Raw genomic sequence first — 24,240 nt, forward strand, 5'->3', positions numbered from 1 at the left:
CAGCTGTCTCGTGCAATTTCCTGAGCTGCACAACCAGCAATGACAACCTGCCTTTCCATGCACCATCAGGCAGTGATTGTGGGTCCTCAGCATGATGCTGACAAGTCCATTTTTCAAGGCCATGGCCAAGCCTGCTTTTCACTACTGCAGAGTTAACCGTAACTCTGCAATGCCGGGTATGACAGTACCCACCCAGAAAAGACATTTAATAGGAAAAAAAAATCCGTTTTTTCTCCAATCTGATGTTCCAAAGAGAAAAATCAGCAAACTCTTTTTTTCCTGATAAATCCTTGAAATTTTAGGTGCACAGAACCCAAACAGTAACTATGGCAACACAAGCCACTCCAATAAGACTAACGCAGATTATTTCCAGCACAATAGCCTGGCTTGTGCTCAGAAAGCAGAGGTAATGTTGGCTGAAAGCAATTCCTGAATTGGTGGGGGGGATAAAATCCTCCGGCAGTGGAAGCTTCATGCTTAGGTTTCTGGTTTCAGGCCCCTAGGATTCAGTGGCAAGATGAATTAACTACTGGATTAATATCTTGCCACTCCACACTGTTGAACTGGCAGCCTCTTCACCCTCTGCTTGGACTTCTTCACTTCCAACCACAAAGCCATTCAAACCCCAGGACTCACAGCGACAGCAAAAAGAATATGGGCTGTGAAAAGTACAGAATCAGGCAGTTTGAACAGACGTTAGGGATCACCTGGACTGGGAGTCTCTTGAAGTCAGGAGAATATGCTACATGTTCTGCACAGAGCTGAGGACCTGACCCAAGGTGGGTGAAGCTCTGTCTAACCTCATTTGTTTTACAGATGAGGAAACCAAGACCCAGGACTTGGCCATGCTCACTCAGAATCAGGAGATGACAGGGACTCCTGGTTAAGCCCACTGGCTGTGGAACAGGACAGAGCGGGGTCTGCATTATGGCTGTTAGATTCTGGGCAAGTCACTTAACTTCTTTGAACCTGGGTTTACTTAAGAATAACAATAATTACAATGACAATAATAATAATAAGGCCTAACTTTTAAGGTTGTTGTAGGAATAAATGAAGTAATCCATGTAGATCCATGTAGTATATTTAGCATACAATAGGGGCTCCCAATATAACTAATACTATTATTATTAATGGCAAAGCCAGACTAGACCAGTTTTCCCCCAGAAGACTTGTGCATAATGCAAGAGGAAATCCAACTTCATCTTAATCTATAGGACCACTTCTTTCCATACCCCATCTTCTTCTGACATAAACTGACAACTTAACCTATTCACATTTAACAATCTTTCCTTGTGCAGTGGTTCTCAAACATTTTGGTGTCAGGATCCTTTTCCACACTTAAAAATTACTGAAGATTCCCAAAGAGCCTTTGTTTATATGGGTTTTCAAAACTATTTATTAGTCTATTTAAAAATAACAATAATAACCTCATTACATTTTAACATTAATTACATATTTTCATGAAATATAATTATTTTCCAAAACAAAAAAAAATGTAATGAGAAGAGTGGCATTGCTTTACATTCATGCAAATTTCTTTGGTGTCTGGCTTGATAGAGAGCAGCTAGGTTCTCATATCTGTTTCTGCAATCAATCTATTGTAATGAGTTGTTTGGATTGAAGTATATGAAGAAAATACAGTCTCACACAGATATATAGTTGGAATAGGAAGGAATACTTTATAGACTTCAGATAATTGTGAATTTTCTTCTTTGATAATCAACTACATCAAAACTCAGCAACTGTTAGTTTCTTAAAGATTAGTTGCATGTAGAATCTGAAACCATATCAGGGAACTCTGTTATATTAAATTCTATCAGCTTTCATGCACTTTGAATGGATTTCTTTTTTACCTATGCATGATTCTTTAACATCATGCATTGGTCATTTGGAAAATACTGGCTCACTGAGTTATGCAGACCTTCCAAATGCTGTCACATTTCACTATACAAGATCACATTCATTAACATCACTGCCAGTCTCAGGAGATAAGTCTTTAAGTGTTAGGAAGCTGTCAAGTTAATAGTGGAAGATATTCTAATTTTTCCTTGAAAGCTTGAATTTGATCTTTGATAACAAATACTGTCAGTGTTTTCCTTGACAGGCTAATTTCAATTATTTTTGAGAAATTTTCTGCCACATACCTAAGCTGGAGTAACTATAGTTTTTTGTTAAAAGATAATTTTTTAAAAAGGTTAAACTGTAACTCTCATACAGATAAAAAACGACCACATGTTAAAGATTTTATTTAAATCATGATGAGAGAATCAAGCAGATGTTTGAACCAGTTCAAAGGAGAAGCTAAAGAAGCACAAATTTATAATGAATAAAAGAATGTTGAAATGAATGCGCACATGGCACAGAACTGGCTTTTTCATAGAGGGGGATGGGGTATCCCTCCACCAGACACAAGTAATTTGCATATCTATAGAAAAGAATTATTTCGCATTGCTATCAGTTAACTACAACTTACAGAGTTGCAAAATAGCTCCATACAATCCTAACCAGCTAAGTATGTGCTATACACAACGCAGGGTTTTCCTTTGAAGCATAAACCTTCCCTACAGTCTTCTGTCACTCATTCTTTCAAGTAAAAAAATGGTGTTTTGTGAAACAAGCAGCTAGTTCAACTCACAGCTCAACAGTTGCACAAGCACTCTTCCTGAGACAATCATCCTACTTTGGTATGCAACACAAGTAACACTAGGAAAGATTGGTGCCACTGCCTTGATTTCTGCTAAGGTGCCAGTGGCTTTAGCCACCATCGCTTTTGCACCATTAGTGCAAATGTCAACGTGGTGAAATGGCAAATGATAGTCTTAGTATTAATCTAAGGATATTTTTTACCTTGAGGACCCCCTGACAGGGTCATGAGGAATCTCAGGGTTCCGTGAATGTTCTAGAATCAGTGCTCTGAAGTATGCTGTTGATCAAGGTAATGACCTAAAGAAGAATGAGCAAATAGCAAAAAGCCGGACATCTGCAAATTGAAAAATCAGACCTCACATGGGTCACTGCTTGGGAAGGGAAAAGCTATCAGTGAGAATCTGGGAACAGTGCCATGGAGTTGGGGGAATGGAGAATTTAAACAATAATAAAACCCACTAAAAGTTGGTATGCTTTGTTGTTAGTGTACTGGCAATTCCAAACAATGCCACTGATGAAATACTCCTCCCCACGTGGGCAGACCATTCGCATTGCTCCCCACTTGTTCACCACTGTCCAGAAGTATAGACCCAAGTAAGACACAGGAGCTCACTAGCATTAGAGTTGCAGACTGTATAGGGGAGAGACTGCAGCCGTTCTGTTCCTATTCTTTTAGTAACTGACAAGTAATCTGACAAGCATGGATGCTTGTCAAAATCCAAATCGATCAGTATCTTGATCCTCCTCTCCTCCCCAAAAATAAGGATTATAACTCTTCAACTTTAATCACATTCTCCCCAAATTTTGAACCATTATTATCATAAACCTCAGTTTTATCTTGGTTTTTTTAATCTTACAAGACATTGTTTTTGTCTTATAGAGTTGACTTTTTTATTCGTCCACATATTTATCATTTTCTTTGCTCTTCATTCCTTCTTGCACCTCAGACCTTCCTTCTGCCTAAAGTATATTCTTTAGAATTTCCTTTGGTGAGTCTGCTGGCGATGACTTCTCACAGATTTTGTCTGCATATCCTCCTTTAAAAATAGTTTTGCTACATATATAATCGTAGGTTCACAGTTCTTTTTCTCTCAGGACATTTAAGATATTTCAATGGTTTCTACTATTGCTGTTGAGAGGACAACTGTCAGGATAACTACCATTCTTTAAAGATGATCTGTCTTTCTCTCTGATTGCTTTAAGATCTTCTCTTTGTCTTAGTGTTCTGCAGTTTCATTTATGCTATGTGCAGGTGTGGATTTCTTTTTATCTAACATGAGATTCACTGGGCTTCCTGAATGTGTGAACAGGTGTCTTTCAGCAACACTGAAAAATTCTCAACTAACATCTGTTCAAATATTGTCTCTGCAACATTCTTTCTCTCCTCTTCTTCCGGAACACCAATTATACGTGTATAAAATTATTTAATTCTATCTTCCAGATCACTTAATCTCTCATATTTTCCATCCCTTTGTGTCTCTGTGCTGCATTCTGAATATATTTTTTAGAACTCTCCCCCAGGTTACTGATTCTCTCCTCAATGTTGCCTAATTAACTGCTGAATCCATAATCACTTATTTCTAGAAATTCTTTTTTTAATATACTTTGTCAGTTTTACAGTCTGATTCTTTATTTGTAATTTTATTTCTTATTTCTTTAAACATATTAAAATACTTCTTTTATATTCTGTGATAATTCCACTATCTATAGTCTTCATGGGTCTGATTCTGCCGTCTGTTGTTTCTGCTGGCTCAGTACTCATGTTGCCTCGCTTCCTTATGTATTTTTACCATTTTTGATCATGAGCTGAAATTTCTTAAAACTTTATCATGAAGAATTCCTTGAGGCCTGGGGAAGACAGGTTCCTCTACGGGGTGTGCATTTGGTTCTGCTAGGAACCTCAAGGATACTACTAACCTAGAATCACTTTGGTTGTGTGAATTCATGCTATAGATCCTTATAAGGATTGACTTATGATTATAAATTTTCAGGGAAGATTTTTTTTGACCCTCCACCCAGGCCCAGTCTTCAAGATAAGCAACTATTTTTATTCTTCAGGTGACAGGTTTATTTCTAAATCACCCTTGCACTAAAGTGCCTTTACAGTGAGGTATGGCCATTTGAGGTCCTCACTTTATGGAAGGGGTCCTATTAGACCCCTACCTTAGGCAGGTTCTAGGCTTCACTTTCTGTCTCCCCATGAAAAACTAAAGCTCAAAAATCAGCCAGTTCAGATGGGAACATACTGTATAGCACAGGGAACTCTACCTAATGCACTGTGGTAAGCGAAATGGGAGGGAAGTCCAAAAGGGAGGGGATATCTGTATGTGTATGACTGAATCATTTTGTTGTGCACTGGAGGCTAACACAACATTGTAAAGCAACCATACTCCAATAAAAATTAATTTTAAAAAAATCAGCCAGTTCAGCAAGTATCTTTGAGGCAAAAGCCAGCTTTGGGGTTCTGCTTACTTTACTTATTTAGTTTTTGGTCTTTGAGGATTCCTTAATAACTTGCTGGCTCATGAACACGTTTTTTAATGGCTTTTTATGTCATCTAGCACATTTAGCTCTTTTCAGCGGGAGGATCAGTCAGGGTAAGCCATTCCACTATACTGCAAGAAATGAAAGTCTACATAAAAGCACGTGGTGCATAAATGATGATTTATCTGATGCAGTTTGGTTGTGTGGAACAGGAGTGAGGGAGAGCAGCAAGGTCACAGCTGGGTTTATACTTGAAAAGCTCAGCAGGGGTTAGCGAAAGAAGGGCCTTGAATGTCATTCTATATTTCAACTTTATTGAGTAGGTAATGGAGGTTCTTCCAACTCTGGACTATAAGATTCATAAAGTTTTTCATATACTAACACCTTAGGATTCTATTATTGTTTCCTTGAAAGTAGTGTTTCTCAAAGTGTGGCCAAGTTCCACCTGCATCAGAATCCTCTAGGTAACTTATCAAAACTTGCAGATTTCCAAGCTCCATCCCAAACCTACTGAGTCAGTATCCTCAGAGAAGGAAGGTGGGAAAGAGACCACTAAAGGATTGGAAAATCATTTTAATAAGATAGAGTAAAATATTGCAGAGCATGTCTTTTGCTATAAGGATGAGTATTATTTCATTAAACCTTTATTTAGGTGTTATAAAGTGTGCGTGTGGGTATGTGTGTACCTGTGTGTGCACACACACACTGGGCCAACCTGTAAAATGTATTTCATGCATTGAGGTCAAAAAAGTTGAGGTCAAAAAAGCTGTAAAATGTGTTTCATGCACTGAGGTCAAAAAAGTTAGACAATCATTATCTTAGAGGATGCCCTTTATATTATTTTTCATCAGACTTTATCTGTAATTAAAATATTGTAAGAAAAGGAATGCAGCATAATTTCCCTCTGAATAACCCTACCCATAGCATGCTGGGACACATCTATGTTTGTACATAAATCAATTAACTTGGGCACTTCTTGACTCAAAATGAAGTGATGAAAAAGCATCTCTATGAATCTGGTATGGGTGGAAACATGATGTTAATTGTCACCTATGCAAGAACTGTTTTCTTCTTTTCCTCAAGAGATTACAAAGCCTGTGTTCCGGCTCTCATCACATCTCAACAACCCTATACTTCAGGAAATGAAGTATCACAAAATCCTGGCACAACTGACCCCAAAGGACTGAGTGGCTCCTTTTGCCGTGGAGGATTTTGTTGTACTAGGTATTGCTCCCACAAGTGGTCGTAGGTTGTTGCCTGGAATGCCTTTTGCTATCTGGATACTTTTTTCCTTTGTACTTGTACTTGCTTCAATCTGTGGTTTATTCTCCCAAAACACCAATAAACAAGGACAAATATAAATTTATCCATTCAAGCATCAATGCCAAACACACACACACAAATTGTTGTCTTAAATAGACTTAATTTCAATCATTCACATAATGCCTTGAGTATGTTCTCCATTTCCACATACCTCTAGTACTTTTACCTTTTTTCTTTAAATCGAATCACATTTATACATAAAAAAAGTTTTCAGAAGGAATACTTTATACTCCTTTTGCAAAAGGAAAACTAGCATCACTTGCCAAAAGGGAAGGTAACTGTAAAAATAAATGGGAGGGAAGGAACACCAAGTTATCAGCGTCAAGTTAGATTCCATCACCTGCCAGGCCTTTGAACCTGAATGCAGCCTGTTCTCCTTGTTTGAAAAAGAGATGCGAATGAGGACAAGACTCTTGCTCTGTGATGCTATCAAAAGGCATGAGAGATTGGAAAAGGAAATAACTTTCTTGATAGTGATTCATTTTGTTTTAAGGCTGAGCAGGTAGTTCTTAGAATTGTCTCCTGTTTCATTAGTATTTCAAATTTTAGAAAAGGATGGTATAGATTTGGTTCTCAAACTGTAGTGTAAATCAGAATCACCTGAAGGGCCTGTTAGACCACAGATGGATGGGCATCATTCCCAGTTTCTGATTCAGCAGGTGAGACCCAAGAATTTGTATTTCTAACAAGTTTCCAGGTGGTGCTGATGCTGTGGGTGCAGACCACACTTTGGGAACCACTGCACAGGTAAATCCTACACATCTTTCACAACCTTGTTTACGAGGGTCCCTCCTTCTCTGCACTCTCTATCCACGTTAAACTGCTCCTAACCACTTCCTGTTCATCTTCCTCATTCCCAGTCTTTTCACCCAAACCATTTTATTATCCTCCCTTCACAAATCCCATGCTTTGAAATACTTTTTGTCTATCAAACAAAACATACTTATCAAGCAATAATTCATTTTCTCATGTTTTATTAATCAAAGACAAGGGTAGGGCTTCCCTGGTGGTGCAGTGGTTGAGAGTCTGCCTGCTAATGCAGGGGACACGGGTTCGAGCCCTGGTCTGGGAGGATCCCACATGCTGCAGAGCAACTAGGCCCGTGAGCCACAACTACTGAGCCTGCACGTCTGGAGCCTGTGCTCCGCAACAAGAGAGGCCGCGATAGTGAGAGGCCCGCGCACTGCGATGAAGAGTGGCCCCCGCTTGCCACAACTAGAGAAAGCCCTTGCACAGAAACGAAGACCCAACACAGCAAAAATTAATTAATTAATTAATTAATTCCTACCCCCAACATCTTCAAAAAAAAAAACAAAACCACAGCTTAAAAAAAAAAAAGACAAGGGTAACTACCAATCAGAGCTTCCAATCAGCATGGGGTAACTGGTATTTCTATTCTATAACTGACTTGTTATAATTCTAGCCCAGAACAAAGAAACCTGATGTTTTGGTTTAAATAGCCTGTGCATCTAATCTCTGGTATATATGAGCTTTTTTGGTTACTCTTTTTTGAAGTCCTGAAAATAACTCACAGGCACCCCCTCCCTGCTTCCCTCATTACCCCGTGGGGCTGGGAAGCTCAGGTTGGGACCACCTGGTATCTATCACTCATCTGGTAATTAATCACTGATTATCTTCTGTCATTTCTTCTATTGTTGTCCCTTAACAGCATGAAAGGACTGCATCTGGCCCTTCTTTGTAAACCGCATGCTACCTTGCTTAGGGCTTTAGAATATTAGCATCTCCCCAAAAAAGGAAGAAACAAAAAAACCAGAAACGATGTATTTCATGTTTGGCTATATATACTACAATTGTATCCAGGGGAGAACAACACAATGAAAGAATATTTGCAGTAAAATAGACCAGTATTGTAAATAGGCGACAAACTCAGAAGTTACCCTTTGGGGAAGGAAAGTGAGTCAACAAAACAATTAATTTCCAGAGGTGGTAAAGAGACTTGAAAATAAATACTTGCCTTCTTAAGTTCACCAGGATGTGATTCCATTGGATTGCTCTGCCTGGGGCCTCCTGGAAGGCTGTTAGGAGGAAATGTTGAAAATGAGTCTGATTTAACCACAAGCAGACAAACTGGGGATTTGGAGTGATGGTAAGGTCTTAATGAATCAGACACAACTCTGCCTTCCTCAAGAGTATGTGACTCTTCCTTTTTCCAAAACGCCACTTAAAGCTCTTGTCCTCCTGGAAGCCATCCCTGGTGGTGATTACTACCACCCCACCCCCACCTGATTCTGATCACATTTTATTTTGAACTCTCTTAGCAATATGGACTCACTGCATGTTGCTTTGAAATTGCTACTGAAGCTTTTTCAAGCGGGTATGTGGGTGTGGGTGTGGGTGTGGATGTGAGTGTGTGTATGTGTGTGTTTGGGAAGGCACGCTTCTTCCCTCCAAAAAATAGCTCCCCACCCACCTGTGACAAAGACCTAAAGCTTGCCTATGATAATTTCTTTGATGACCTTGTTTATGCCAGGCATCTTCTTTCAACATGCCAGTGACAGTAAGCTGTTATCCATCATTAATCTGTTGGTGCCCCTTCCTGCCCTTTGCTGATGATATTCAAAGAGTACTGCTAGCACTGCTTTGGAGAGTTCCACCAAGGAAATTCCAAGGAAATCTTTTGACTACTGATGACTCCAGAAAAGATGCAAAAAGCAAGGTTTTAGGTTGTTGTTTTACTTGTTCCAATGACTTATTAGATTTAGCTAATTACACAGCTTATCAAAATAAAAGATCTTCTGTGTGCCATGTGATGGTCTATCCCATCATTCATGCCTGATTGAATAACATGGTTAAAATCCAAGGAGCTCCTCCTCTAATGAAGTTCCTGCTCTGTCCGTTGCTACGGCAACTTAGGGCCATGGTCCAAGATGACAGCAAATATATTAAATATTGCAGCAAATCCATTTTCTCCCTGCTTTAGTGACCTCAGAGCCAAGACTGTATTTGACAGTGTACAAGTATAGAAGAAGTATTGTGCCTGCGATTTTTTTTCTTTTTCAACATGGAAACCAATCACATTTATATTCACAAGCACAGTGTCATCCATGTAGCAGGCACTGAAAAAATACTTGAGGGAAATTAGTTATACATGATGCATTAACTACACACATATATTGTCGCTTTTTCCTGAGACCCCACCAAAATGACGGTAAAAGAATTAAAAAGGAGTATGTTCACATAGATGAAGAAAATGGGACATGATACCACAGTAAGCAAGTGATTTCTGCTTTTTTTTCAGCTTTTTTTTTCAGATTTTTTAAAATTGTGGTAAAATACACACAACATAAAATTTACTATTTTAGTCATATTTAAGTGTACAGTTCAGTGGCATTTAGTACATTCACATTATTGTGCAACCATCATCACCATCCATCTCCAGAACTTTCTCATCATCCCAAACTGAAACCCTGGAGCCATTAAATAATAATTCCTATCCCCCCTCCCTCAGCCCATGGTAAACCCTATTCTATTTTTTGTCTCTACATCTTTGACTACCCTAAGTAGCGGAATATAAGTGGAATCAGATAATATTTGTCCTGTTGTCACTGGCTTATTTCACTTAACATAATGTCTTTAAGGCTTATCCATGTTATAGCATGTGCCAGAATTTCATTCCTTTTTTATCCCCTACAAAATCAGACTATATTTCATTTTCAGCTTTACTGAGGAAAAACTGATACAATCTTATTCCTTTTTGAGGCTGAATAATATTCCACTGTATGGATATTACTACCCTTTGTTTATCCATTCATCCATCAATGGACATTCTGGCAGTTTCCACCTTTTGGCTATTGTGAATACTGCTGCCATGAACACTGGTGTGCAAATATTTATTCAAGTCCCTGCTTTCAAAACTTTTGTGTATATACCCAGAAGTGGAACTGCTGAATCAAATGGTAATTCTATGTTTAACATTTTTGAGGAAACATTATTTTCCGCAGCAGCTGCACCATTTCACATTCACACCAACAATGTGCAAGGGTTCCAATTTCTCCATATCCACCCCAACACTGTTAGTTTTTGTTTTGGGTTTTTTTTAATAATAAGCCAGCCTAATGGGTATGAAGTGGCATTTCATTGTAGTTTTGATTTGCATTTCCCTGATGGTTGGTGGTGTGCAGCAGCTTTTTATGTGCTTATTGGCATTTATTCTGTTCCTTTTTAAAAGATGGAAAGCGGAGGAATGGTAACATCATAGCAGAGCAAGGGAGGGGGAGTGGGGAAGGGGGTTACACGTGAGAAGCAAACTGACTGACCCACAAAACCTCTGAAAAATTTGGCCCATGATAAAAGGATGGAACACAGGGCTTCCCTGGTGGCGCAGTGGTTGAGAGTCCGCCTGCCAATGCAGGGGACATGGGTTCGTGACCCGGTCCAGGAAGATCCCACATGCCGCGGAGTGGCTGGGCCTGTGAGCCATGGCTGCTGAGCCTGCACGTCCGGAGCCTGTGCTCCGCAACGGGAGAGGCCACAACAGTGAGAGGCCCACATACCGCAAAAAAAAAAAAAAAAGGATTGAACACAGTAAGGATCAGAGCTGAAAACATCCTCTGCCCCAGAAGCCAAGCAGTTACTCTTTACCCAGGCAGGAGAATGGAAGCTTGATCCCTGGCGGATCTGAACTGGGGAGGCCCTAGATTCCAGTACAACTGGCACAGTAGCCAGCAGGAGTGAGGTAAGGTCTAGAAATAGGGAGACTCAGCGAGAGTGCATCCTGAGCAGTGGGAACCCCAGTCCTCTTCCTCGACTCTGCTCCCCAAATGCAGGCAACGTGTGTTACCCCTAGACAGCAGATGAGAAGATTCTTCTCCTAAGAAACTGAACTGCCCCAGAGGAAGAAAACCATAGATAATAACATCTGGAGTTCCCCTAACAAAACAGCAAGACCCCCACCAAAAACCCAACAGTAAAGGCTTCCACTTGATAAGTTCTGTATGTACACATAGGGCTTACAGTTAGGTCTTTCTTTTGCCTTTTTTAATTGAAATATAGTTGATTTACAGTGTGTCAGTTTCAAGTGTACAGCAAGGTGATTCAGTTATATATATGGAAAAGAATTTTTATATATGTATATATTTATGTATATTTATGTTCTTTTTAAATTTTCCATTATAGGTTATTACAAGATACTAATTTTAGTTCCCTGTGCTATAAGTAGGTCCTTGTTGGTTATCTATTTTATATATAGTAGTGTTTATATTTTAATCCCAAACTCCGAATTTATCCCTCCCCCCTCCAATTAGGTCTTGTGCCTTACTCTAAAATATGAAGTGATAACTAAGGGTTATCAGACACTGGAGGAAAGCCCCCATCATGAAAGACAGAGAGCAAAACAAACCACCCCCGCAAAAAAAAATTGGATCAGCAAGAAACAGATCATGCCAGAAACAGAAGAAAGCTTCAAATAAAAATTACAATTAATACTCCTAGAGAGTTCAGAGAAGATATCACATCCATCAATTTTTTATTTTTCTTTTAATTTTATTTATTTATTTTTGGCTGTGTTGGGTCTTCGTTGCTGTGCGCAGGCTTTCTCTAGCTGCGGCGAGCGGGGGCTACTCTTCATTGCAGTGCGCAGGCTACTCAATGCGATGGCTTCTCTTGTTGCGGATCACGGCCTCTGGGCGCATAGGCTTCAGTAGTTGTGGCTCGCGGGCTCTAGAGAGCAGGCCCAGTAGTTTTGGTGGATGGGCTTAGTTACTCCGTGGCATGTGGGATCTTCCCAGACCAGAGCTCAAACCCGTGTCCCCTGCATTGGCAGGCGGATTCTTAATCACTGCGCCACCAGGGAAGTCCCATCAATTTTTTAAAAGCAGTATATTATCAAAAATAAAGAGTCCTTGGAAATCAAAAGTGATCATCAATGTTAAAAAGTTAATAGACAGGTTGGAAGTAATAAAAAGGCAAAATGATGGAAAATAATAAAGATAGTATAAGGATAAAATATTTAGGGAATCATTTGAATTCAACATCCAAATAAGAAAACAGAGGAGGAAAAGATTATCAAAGAAATAATTTAAGAAAAATTTCCTGGAACTGAAGGACCCAAGTCTCCAACTGAAAGCCTAATGAATGAAGAAGGATGAATGCCAAGTTTCAGCATACTAGGGATACAGAGAAGAACTAGAAGTGTCCAGAAAGATAAGTCACATACAAAGAAATAGGATTAAAAATGGCATTGGACTTCTCAAAAATGACCCTAAAAGCTAGAAGACAATGGAACAATGTCTTTAAGGGAAAAGAATTTGCAACCTGAATTCTATATGGCCAAACGGCAAATCCAGAGTGAGGGTAGAAAAAAAGACATTTTCAAATAAGCAAGAACTCAAAAAAATATATCTCCCATGTATCATTTCTTAAAAAGCAACAGAAGGAGAAGTGTCACCAAAACCAGGAAGTAAAGAAAGACCTGGGACCCAGGAAACAGGGGTTCCAACATAAAAGAAAAGAGAACTCCCAGAATAATAGTTATTATTTAATTTATCATTACTTTAGGTGAAAGGCATAAAGTAAAACCTGTCTGTACTGGAGGAGGAGGGCTTCAAGGAGGAAAGTTCCAGATAGAGGGGTATACACACTTGAGCATGAAAAACTATTGATAGGACATGAAAGTTCTAATTAGAAAGAAAAGGACAGGTACATAGAAAATAATGCAAGTAAAACAAACAAACAGGGACTTCCCTGGTGGCACACTGGTTAAGAAGCCGCCTGCCAATGCAGGAGACACGGGTTCGAGCCCTGGTCCAGGAAGATCCCACATGCCGCAGAGCAACTAAGCCCGTGAGCCACAACTACTGGGCCTGCGCTCTAGAGCCCGTGAGCCACAACTACTGAGCCTGTGTGCCACAACTACTGAGGCCCACGCTCCTAGAGCCCATGCTCTGCAACAAGAGAAGCCACTGCAATGAGGAGCCTGCGCACCGCAACGAAGAGTAGCCCCCGCTCACCACAACTAGAGAAAGCCTGCGCCCAGCAGTGAAAATGCAACGCAGCCAAAACAAATTAATTAATTAAATAAATAAATTTATTTTTTTAAAAAAGCAATCAAATATTATCAACTCCAGTAAAAACAAAAATGTATACAAGGAAGGAAATGTAATCACAGTATACTTTTTGGGTTTGCAATGGACAATAATTACATAAACATAATATGATATCAATAAATATTGATTATAGGGGTTTGCAGGAAAAGATAGAAGGCAAGTAACTGACAGACATTTTAATCTCAGATAACACCAAGTCAGTAAGTGATTTCTATAATTGATAAATCAAGAAACAGTATCAGTATTTTATTTTGATATGTAGCAATAAATATCTTGATGGTTGAAATTGAAAACTTTTGGGTAAATGATGGCCTAACGGGTCTTCCCTGACTTAGATTCTTTTTTGTGGAAATAGTGTAGACTCATTCTTTTTTTTTAATTGAAGTATAGTTGACGTACAATATCATATAAGATACAGGTGTACAATATAGTGATTCACAATTGTTAAAAGTTATACTCCATTTATAGTTATTATAAAATACTGACTATACTCCCTGTTTCGTACAGTGCATCCTTGTAGCTTATTTTATACATACTAGTTTGCATCTCTTAATACCCTATCCCTGTATTGCCCCTCCCCCCTTCCCTCTCCCCACTGATAACCACTAGTTTGTTCTCTAAATCTCTGAGTCTGTTTCTTTCTTGTTATATTCACTAGTTTGTGGTATTTTTTAGATTCCACATACAAGTGATATCATACAGTATTTGTCTTTCTCTGTATGACTTATTTCACTTAGCATAATGCCCTCCAAGTTCATCCATGTTGTTGCAAATGTCAAATTTTCATTCTTTTTTATGGCTGAGTAATATTCCATTGTGTGTGTGTGCACACACGCGTGTGTGTGTGTGTATATCACATCTGCTTCATCCATTCATCTGTTGATGGACACTTAGGTTGCTTCCATATCTTGGCTATTGTAAATAATGCTGCTATGAACACTGGGGTGCATGTATATTTTTGAATTAGTGGTTTTGTTTTTTCAGATATATACCCAGAAGGGGAATTGCTGGGTCATATGGTAGTTCTATTTTTAGTTTTTTGAGAAACCTCCATACTGTTTTCCAAAATGGCTGTACCAATTTACATTCCCAACAGCAGTGTACAAGGGTTTCCTTTTCTCCACATCCTCACCAACATTTGTTATTGGTGTTCTTTTTGATGATAGCTATTCTGACAGCTATGAGTTGATATCTCATTGTGGTTTTGATTTGCATTTCCCTGATGATTAGTGATGTTAAGCATCTTTTCATGTGCCTGTTGGCCATCTCCATTTCCTCTTTATTAAAATGTCTATTCAGATCTTCTGCCCATGAAAGATACTGAAGACAACACAAACAGATGGAAAGATATATCTTGTTCTTGGATTGGAAGAATTAATATTGTCAGAATGGCCATACTACCCAAGGCAAACTACAGATTCAATGCAATACCTATCAAAACACCAATGGCATTTTTCACAGAACTAGAACAAATAGTTTTTAAATTTGTACGGAAACACAAAACACCCCGAATAGACAAAACAATCTTGAAAAAGAAGAATAGAGTTGGAAGAATCACGCTCCCTGACTTCACACTATACTACAAAGCTACAGTAATCAAAAGAGCATGATACTGGCACAAAAACAGACACGTAGCTCAGTGGACACAATAGACAGCCTAGAAATAAACCCATGTACTTACAGTCAATTAATCTATGACAAAGTAAGAAAGTATATACAATGGAGAAAAGACAATCTCTTCAATGAGTTGTGCTGGGAAAACTGGACAGCTACATGCAAAAGAATGAAATTAGAACATTCTCTAACACCATAAACAAAAATAAACTCAAAATGGGTTAAAGACCTAAATGTAAGGCCAGAAACCATAAAACTCCTAGAAGAAAACAGTAAAACATAGGCAGAACACTCTTTGACATAAATCATAGCAATATTTTTTTGGATCTGTCTCCTAAAGCAAAGGAAATAAAAACAAAAATAAACAAATGGGACCTAGTTAAACTTAAAAGCTTTTGCACAGCAAAGGAGACCACTAACAAAATGAAGAGACAACCTACTGAATGAAAGAAAATATTTGCAAATGATATGACCAATAAGAGATTAATATCCAAAATATATAAACAGCTCATACAACTCGACATCAAAAAAACATTCTTTACCAAGTTCCCAGAGTCAGTATGGAAGAATAATAGTTAAGAGTACACATTCTGGATTCAGATGGCCTGAGTGCTCAGCTTGACTCTGCCACTTCTTATTAGCTGGGTGAATTGGGGCAGGTTAATGCACCACTTTGCCTCAGTTTCCCCATATGTAAAATAGGAAACATAACAATACCCACCTGACAGGATTATTGTGAGAATTAAATAATGCACGTAAAGCACTTAGCATTCTTCCGGGCACACTGTACTCATTCATAAAGTGTTAGTGATCATTACTATCATCCCCTAGTATGATTCTATCAGGATATGCCACCCCCGTCATCTTTCAGTGCCCTTCCGAAAAGGTCACTATGATAGAGTGACAGGTGAAAGACACAGAACAGGTAAGTGGAATTCAGCTCCTACTCCTCAGTTAGAAATAGCTAAGTTCTAAATGCAAAGCTCTACAGGCTTGGTGTCTTCCTCCACCTTGTTCTTTCCTGCTTGGGACAAGAACTGAAGACAATTTGGAGTAATACTATAAGGAGCAGTTAACAACAGGAGCCTGAAGTCAGACAGACCAGGTCAAATACTTGCTTCCCACCTATTAATCACATTAGCAGAGGCTAATTACCTGACTCTATGGGCTGAATTGTGTCCCCTCAAAATTTGTTTGTTGCAGTCCTAACCCTCAGTACCTCAGAATGTGACTGTATTTGGAGACAGGCGATGAAGTGTGATGAAGGTAAAATGAGGTGATGAAGGTAAAATGAGGTCATGTGGGAGGCCCTAATCCTATAGGACTGGTGTCCTTCTAAAAAGAGGAGATCAGGACACAGACACACACAGAAGAAAGACCATGTGAGGACACAGGGAGAAGACAGCCATCTACAAGCCAAGGAGGGAGGCATCGGAAGAAACCAACACTGCCAACACCTTATCTCGAGCGTCCAGCCTCCAGAACTGTAGGAAATAAATTTCCGTTGTTTAAGCCACTCAGTCTGTGGTAGCTTTTTATGGCAGCCCAAGGTGACTGACACACCTGATCTCAGTTTTCTAGAAGGTAAAATAGGAATATACCTCATGAGCTAATTGTGAGGATTAAAATGTGTAGAAAAGTACTTACGACAGTGCTTGGCATACAATATGTGCTTAATAAATTGTAGGCTAGTATGATTATTGTGTTATTATTATTATTATTAAAACACAATTGGGACTTCCCCTGTGGCACAGTGGATAAGACTCCGTGATCCCAAAGCAGGGGGCCCAGGTTCCAGCCCTGGTCAGGGAATTAGATCCCACATGCCTGCCACAACTAAGAGTTCATATGCCACAACTAAGGAGCCCACGTGCCACAACTAAAGAGTCAGCAAGCCACAACCAAGGAGCCCTGGAGCCACAACTAAGGAGCCCGCCTGCTGCAACAAAGACCCAGTGCAACCAAATTAATTAATTAATAATTTTAAAAACACAATTACTCTGATCTTTCCACAGTAACAGAAGAAAAGAGAGATGCTGAATGACCAATTCAGCCAAAATTGTTGAAGCTGTTACAGTGACTTCATAATTCACCTTCATGTCTTTAGTCTTGCCCTCTTCAATCCACCTCCACAGTGCTGCCAGAACATTCTTTCTAGAATAAAAATCTGGCTCTGATATCCAGTAGCCAAAAATGGCCTCAAACAATTCCTCCCTTCCCTCCCTATATGTGTGTGCCTCTCCTCCTACCAGAGGTGGGCCCCATGTCCCCTCCCTGTGAATCTGGGCTGTGCCTGTGACCACTTTGACTAGAATAATACTACAGAGGGGCTTCCCTGGTGACGCAGTGGGTGGGAGTTCGCCTGCCGATGCAGGGGACGTGGGTTCGTGCCCTGGTCCGGGAAGATCCCACATGCCGCGGAGCAGCTGGGCCCGTGAGCCATGGCCGCTGAGCCTGCGCGTCCGGACCCTGTGCTCCGCAACAGGAGAGGCCACAACAGTGAGAGGCCCGTGTACCGCAAAAAAAAAAAAAAAAAAAAAAAAGAATACTACAGAGGAAACAACATCTTGGGACTTCCAAGTCCTCACATTAAAAAGGCCTGGCAGCTACTGAGCCACCAAGAAGAACAGGCTACTCTGCAAGAGAAAGTGGTCATGGGCAAAGGCCCAGATAGAAGAAGAGAGAGGTGAGAGGCTACATGGAGGACCATCGAGGTGGCAGACATCCAGCCCCTCCTCACTGCTACTGCATGAGAGAGTCCAAGCCAGACCAGCAGAGGAACCACCCAGCTGAGCCCCAGCCAACCCACGAAATCATGAAATATAATAAAGTGCATTGGTTAAGCCAGTCACTTTGGGGCGGTTTTCTATGCAGCAAAAGGTAACTGAGACACTGATCATGACACTGCTCTACTTCAAAATCCTTGGATCTCATAACCAAATTTCCATCACCTTCCCAAGCTGTGTGGCTGGGGCAAGTTACATAATCTCTCTGTGCATCATTTTTACCATCTATAAAGTAGAAGTAATAACAATAATACCTTCCTCAAAGGATTGCCCTGAAGATGAAGAAACAATATACATAAGACACTTGGAACAGTATGGCATACAATAAGTGCTCAATATGAGTTAACCATCATCATTAGATGCCATATATTATGACATATAATAATGGTTAATATGAGTTAACCATCATCATTATCCTCCTCCTCATTCTTACTTTTTTTATTTTTTATTTTTTTGGCTGCATTTGGGTCTTCATTGCTGCGCGCGGCTTTTTTCTCTAGTTGTGGTGAGCGGGAGCTCCTCTTCATTGTGGTGCGTGGGCTTCTCACGGCGGTGGCTTCTCTTGTTGCAGAACACGGGTTCTAGGTGTGCCAGTCTTCAGTAGTTGCGGCGCATGGGCTCAGTAGTTGTGGTACACAGGTTCTAGGGCACACGGGCTTCAGTAGCTGTGGCTCGCGGACTCTAGAGCGCAGGCTCAGTAGTTGTGGCGCACGGGCTTAGCTGCTCCGCGGGGTGTGGGATCTTCCTGGGCCAGGGATCGAACCCATGCCCACTGCATTGGCAGGAAGATTCTTAACCACTGCACCACCACGGAAGTCCCACCCTCGTTAGTCTTGCCTCACCCTCCTCCAGGCTGCTCCCTAACCACTCCCCATTTGCACTCTAGGACACGGTCACACTAGAATACTTTTTTCAGCCAACACGTCACACTTCACAACTCTTGACCTTTGTATATTCCATTCCTTCTGCCTGGAATGTTGTTCACCTGCCTTGCCTGCCTGGAAAACTGCCATGTCCTCCTATGAAGCCTTCTTGGATCTCCAGTCAGTGAAGCACCTGCCCTGTGCCCCTCAGAGAACCTAGTGCTTATCTCTGTGGAAGGGCTTCCCATACTCTGCCACCTGTGTGGCCCTGTCCATCTCCCCAGCTGGACTCTGAATGAGTCCTTCCTTTAAGGACAGAGCCCATGCTTGATTCATGTGCCAGCAGAGCATGGCTCATAGTAAGCTTTTAATACATGTTTCCAGAAGAGAAGGAGCCGGTTTTTAGAACACTGGTTCTCAACAAGAGTGGGGAGCAGGAAGGGGGACATTTGGCAATGCCTGGAGACATTTTTCGTTGTCACACAACTGGGAGAGTGCTACTGGCATCTAGTGGGTAGAGGCCCAAGATGCTGCTAAACACGGGACAGCCCCTGAGACAAGGAATTATCCAGCCCCAAACGCCACTAGTGCTGAGATTGAGAAAGCCTGTTTTACAGGATCATCACCTATGAGAGAGAGAGAGCGAGCACTGAATGCACACATACTCAGTGGCCTAGATGCACATTCCCACCCTGTCCCAGCTCAGCCCTCTCTCAGCACCTCTGGGAGCTGCGGGTACCAGGAAAGGTACCAAGGATAAGTAAGGGCTTAAATCTGGGTACCTTCCTTCCTGCTCAACGAGATCCTGACCAAGAACCTTCTCTTGTCAGGATACTTTTCTCCGCATCCTATGGTCCCTTCCAGCCCTGACTGACGTTCTATGATTCTGTAATTATAGGTTGGTGCCTGCTGCTTCTTTCTTGGCTAAAAGATGTCAACACTGCAGGCTCTCTCACATGCCAAGAGAGGAAAAATCCCAGATAGGCTGGCCTGAGTCACTGAGAGCTCGTGTTACATCTGGATCACCCAGAACTCAGTGAATTCATGTGCCTGAGATGCAGGCAACCCACCCTGCCCAGGTAAGGGGCCTGCAGGCTGCAGAAGAAACAGGAGGCTGGGAAGGTGGCCCTTGAAGACTGTGTGGCTAACTCAGCTCTAATCTGAAGAGGGCTCTTTGTTTGTCGGTCAAAGTATGCTGTGTCTTTACCAAGAAGCAGGGAGACATCTGTGAAATCTGCTCCTTTGTCCCGAAGGATAAGAGTGGTAGGAGGGAGACGCAAGAGGCAAGAGATATGGGAACATATGTATATATATAACTGATTCATTTTGTTGTAAACCAGAAACTAACACACTATTGTAAAGCAATTATACTCCAATAAAGATGTTAAAAAAAAAAAAAAGAGTGGTAGGAAACCTCACCCTGCAGGATTGCTTCTGAGAGAGACAGGTCCTGCAGAGAGGCGTGAGCAGAGCGGATGCTGGGGCTCCTCCGGGGGCTTGATTTTATTGTTTTTAATTGGCTTCAAGAGGAGGTCAGACGGTGTAGTGGTAAAAAGCCTCAGCTTTGACATCACACAGGCCTGAGTGTGAGTCCAGGTCTGTCACTTTCTGTGTGAGTCTGGTAAATGCCTTAGTCTTGACTAAGCAACTCTGAGTTGAGAACAATAATGGTATCCACGGGTTGTTCTGTGGATTAACTGATATAATGAAATCACAGGTTTAGCATACTGCACAGCCTAACTGCAAGTAGATGGCACTTGTTATTATGAAAGGATACTACAGACGCGTGAATAGTTGGGGAGTGTGATGAATCATACTGAAACTCTCACATCAACGCATATCCAGGTAGGATGCTGGTGAGTTATAATACTGAGAACTAACACTTTTATAGCTCTTACCATGTGCTTACAACTGTTCCAAGTGCTTTGCACATATTAACTCGATCCTCACAAAGACCCTGTGGGATGGGTATTTTATAGCTCCTGTTTTATAGATGGGACAATGAGATGCAGGACTGGTAAGGGGAGGACAAGGGTTTGGACAAAGGCAGTTTAGTTCCTGGATCCCTGCCCTTAGCAGTGCACACACTACCCTGAATGACGCCAGAGAATGGTAAGAAATGGGGAGGGCTCCCCAACCTGCCACAACACCTGCCCTGCTCCCAAACACCTTCTCTACCCCCAGACAGCTGAGCCCTGCAAACGCCCAGCAGGGAAGCACCTACCTCTGCAAGGGACAGTCCAGAAGTGGCTGCAGGGACATGGGCAAGGGATGACACAAGGAGGCAGGAAGCAAATGAGATTTGGAAATGGGAAACTGGGACTCCATCTCAGCATCACCTGGTGACCATGGGTGAATCTGGGCCCAGATACATACATTCTCAGAGCTTTGTTTCTGTCCCTCTAAGAGAAGGGCTTAGACATGATCAAAATCCCTGCTAGCTCTAGAATGCTAGGTTCTTCTAGTTAGAAAAGGCTGCTGCTGGATCCTTGGCCAGATCCTATCCCGGGCGAAGAGCGTCCCCTGGCGGGCAGTTCCAAGAATGTCCCAGAGCATTGGGTCGGGACTCCGAAAACCTGGTTCCTAGGGGCTGCTCTGCCCACATTCAGCTGTGTGGTCCCTGGCGAGGTGCTTCACCTCTCTGAATCTCAGAATTCTGATCAGTAAAATGACACATAAAAAACTAGCAACGGTGATGATATTTATAATAGCTAAGACTTTTTCCCCCCACATTTTTTCACCACTTTATTTTGAAATAGTAATGGGTTATAAACCAAGGTGAATGATAAATTTTAGAAGTGATGTATTTGTTCTGGGCACTCTAATAAGTTATAACGTTGCCTCTATTTTTCCTACATATATTTTTGTCCTTCATGGGTTTTTTTGTTTGCTTGGTTTTTTGTTTGTTTGTTTGTTTGTTTTGCGGTACGCGGGCCTCTCACTGTTGTGGCCTCTCCCATTGCGGAGCACAGGCTCTGGACGCGCAGGCTCAGCGGCCATGGCTCACGAGCCCAGCCACTCCGCAGCATGTGGGATCCTCCCGGACGGGGGCACGAATCCGTGTCCCCTGCATCGGCAGGCAGACTCTCAATCACTGCGCCACCAGGGAAGCCCTGTTTGCTTGTTTTGATTTCAGTTTGGGGGAATTTATTTAATTGCGATATGAACAATTTCTTACCACAAGAAGAATTTAATTGTGGTGAGATCTATTCTCTAAACAGGTTTTCAACTGTACAACACAGTGTTGTTAACTATAGGGGCTATGTTGTCTAGAACTTATTCATCTTGCATAACTGAAATTTTATACCCACTGATTTAGCCAAGACTTTTTGAGCATTTATGACGCGATAGGCCCTGTTCTAATATTATATATATTTACTTAATCCTCCACATAACCACATAAGAAAGTTCAGAAGGACTGCACAGCTTACTACATTAATCCACAAGAGACTACACCAATTAGAAAAGTCTACAATAATGACATTTGTAAGGTGATTTACATTTGATAAACATGACCCCATTGATCCACACAACCACCCCTGAGATCAACGTTGTCATACTCGTTTACAGCAGGGAGACAGAAGATCACTCAGTCAACAAATATTTGCCTACGTGTGCGGAGCCCTGCGCCAGGCCCTGGGGGAGAACAGGAGCAGGGCGCTCACGGGCCACGTCCCCTCAGCATCCTCTGTCTGGCAGGAAAGGGAGACATTCATCCTGTACTCGTGGGATGAGTTTGCTCTGTGGAAAAATCTAGGAGCCATAGGAGCTTCACTTGGTCTGGGAGGGGAGCAATGGCAAGAACCATTCCACCCAGGGTCACATGCCCCCAAGTTTTGTGTGTTGCCTCATCATGGGACCCGGCACACTGTTTACAGACCTGTTTGTCCACCCCTGGCTTCCGAGTTAGTATCTGAGCCCCTTAGGAAGAGTGCCTGTGTCCTAATCACCTTCATAAACCCACCACCCAGCAGAGGGGCTGGCAATATGGTGGCTGCTCAAAAAATATTTGCCCAGCGAAAGCCCAACTCCTCTTCCATGCCCACACGCCCTCCCTCCTTTCGTTCCCTGGGCCTTCCTCTCCTTCACAATAATCCACAGAGATTAGGACAGTGGCTCCCTAGCCCAGGCCCTGACCATAATTCTCCAACCCAGAGGAGTTACACAATGTTAACTATTCCAAGTATAATAGAATAAAAGTGTTGGGGGAGGCGGGCAGGGGGAGGGGCCAACAGTTTTCAGACACTTACTCTGTGCTGAGCTTTCTATCTTTATTACCGTAAATCTCATAACAAGCCTGGGAGGTAGGTAGTAGGTGGCAGGGCTGGGATTTGCATGCGGGCAGCCTGGCTCCACACTCCTGTACTCATGTTCACCACATTCTGCTGCCCCATCACTCTTTCCCCTAAGCTTCAGTGAGTGGCCTGTGCTATTCTCAGCCAAGGACAGACCTCAAAGATGGTCATTCAGACTTCTTCCCTTCCACACTCCAACCTTCCTAGAATCAGAAGATTCTTCTGGAAGCTCCAGCCTCACTTTCTGAAGGCTACAAAGCATCTTCCCAGGATTTCCCACTTCCAGTTTCTAGCCTCTTGTTCCTGAAGACACCCTGAAGGACACATGGATATAGGTACAGTCCACTGGGTTGAACCAACCAAAGAAATTGACACCTGAAAGATATCATTCTCTACCTGCTCACCTGGGTAATAAAATCAGTGAGGATAATAACAATAGAAACAACAATGTGTATCCTTGACTGAGCTCTTAGTTGGTGCTGGCCTTCAGCTGCGCCCTTGTCAAATTTCATCTCATTTAATCCTCACAACAACCTTCAGAGGTATGTACTACTTGATTTCCATCAGGTAAGCTTCTTGAGAACAGAGCTATATTTGTTTGGGCCTTCCAGGAAGCTGACAGCAAGACAGAATTAGACATGCAAGAGACTTATTGGGAGACACATCTCTGAAGGATAAAGGGGAAGGAGAAGGGGGAGGCAGGAAAGCCTCTGACCCTGATCAGGTCTGACACCCACGGAGAGAGAGGGGGACAGAAGGATTGGGCAAGAAGAGCCCAGGCTGCAGTGGCCTACACCCTCATTGCAGCCTCAGTATTAACAGGGTGGTGCAGTGGAGGGAGGCTAAAGTTAGCTTCTTTGCAGCTCTTAAGAGTTTCTCTCCTAAAGTTGCTCTGAACAGCGTGATCCCATGGCTGTCACAGAAAACTGTGTTCCCTGCTGACTCCCCAGCACCTAGAATAGTGCCTAGCCCAATGCATTCAATAAATACTTATTGAATCTACCTGTTACTTGAATGAATCCCCTTTTATGTATAAGGAGACTTAAGTGCAGAAAAGTTGAGTGACTTGCCCACGGTCACACAGCTGGTAGGTTGTCCGGCCCAGATTTCAGTCCTGGTTTTCCCACTCCAAAGCCCATACACTTAAGGCTGTGTTTCTCTGTAA

The 24,240-nt window shown here is 41.8% G+C and overlaps 1 protein-coding gene across 3 annotated transcripts in view; it reads right to left on the reverse strand.

Annotated features, from left to right (window-relative positions):
- The window catches only part of SRGAP3 (SLIT-ROBO Rho GTPase activating protein 3), a 368,175-nt gene that overhangs the window by 276,014 nt on the left and 67,921 nt on the right, over positions 1-24,240 (reverse strand). For all 3 annotated transcript variants that reach the window (XM_067755322.1, XM_067755323.1, XM_067755321.1), the window contains exon 3: positions 8,429-8,489. The gene's annotated coding sequence lies outside the window, so the exon portion shown is untranslated. The remainder of the gene's footprint in view (positions 1-8,428; positions 8,490-24,240) is intronic.

The sequence above is a fragment of the Pseudorca crassidens genome, chromosome 10 (genome assembly GCF_039906515.1).
Source record: "Pseudorca crassidens isolate mPseCra1 chromosome 10, mPseCra1.hap1, whole genome shotgun sequence".
Taxonomy (NCBI): domain Eukaryota; kingdom Metazoa; phylum Chordata; class Mammalia; order Artiodactyla; family Delphinidae; genus Pseudorca; species Pseudorca crassidens.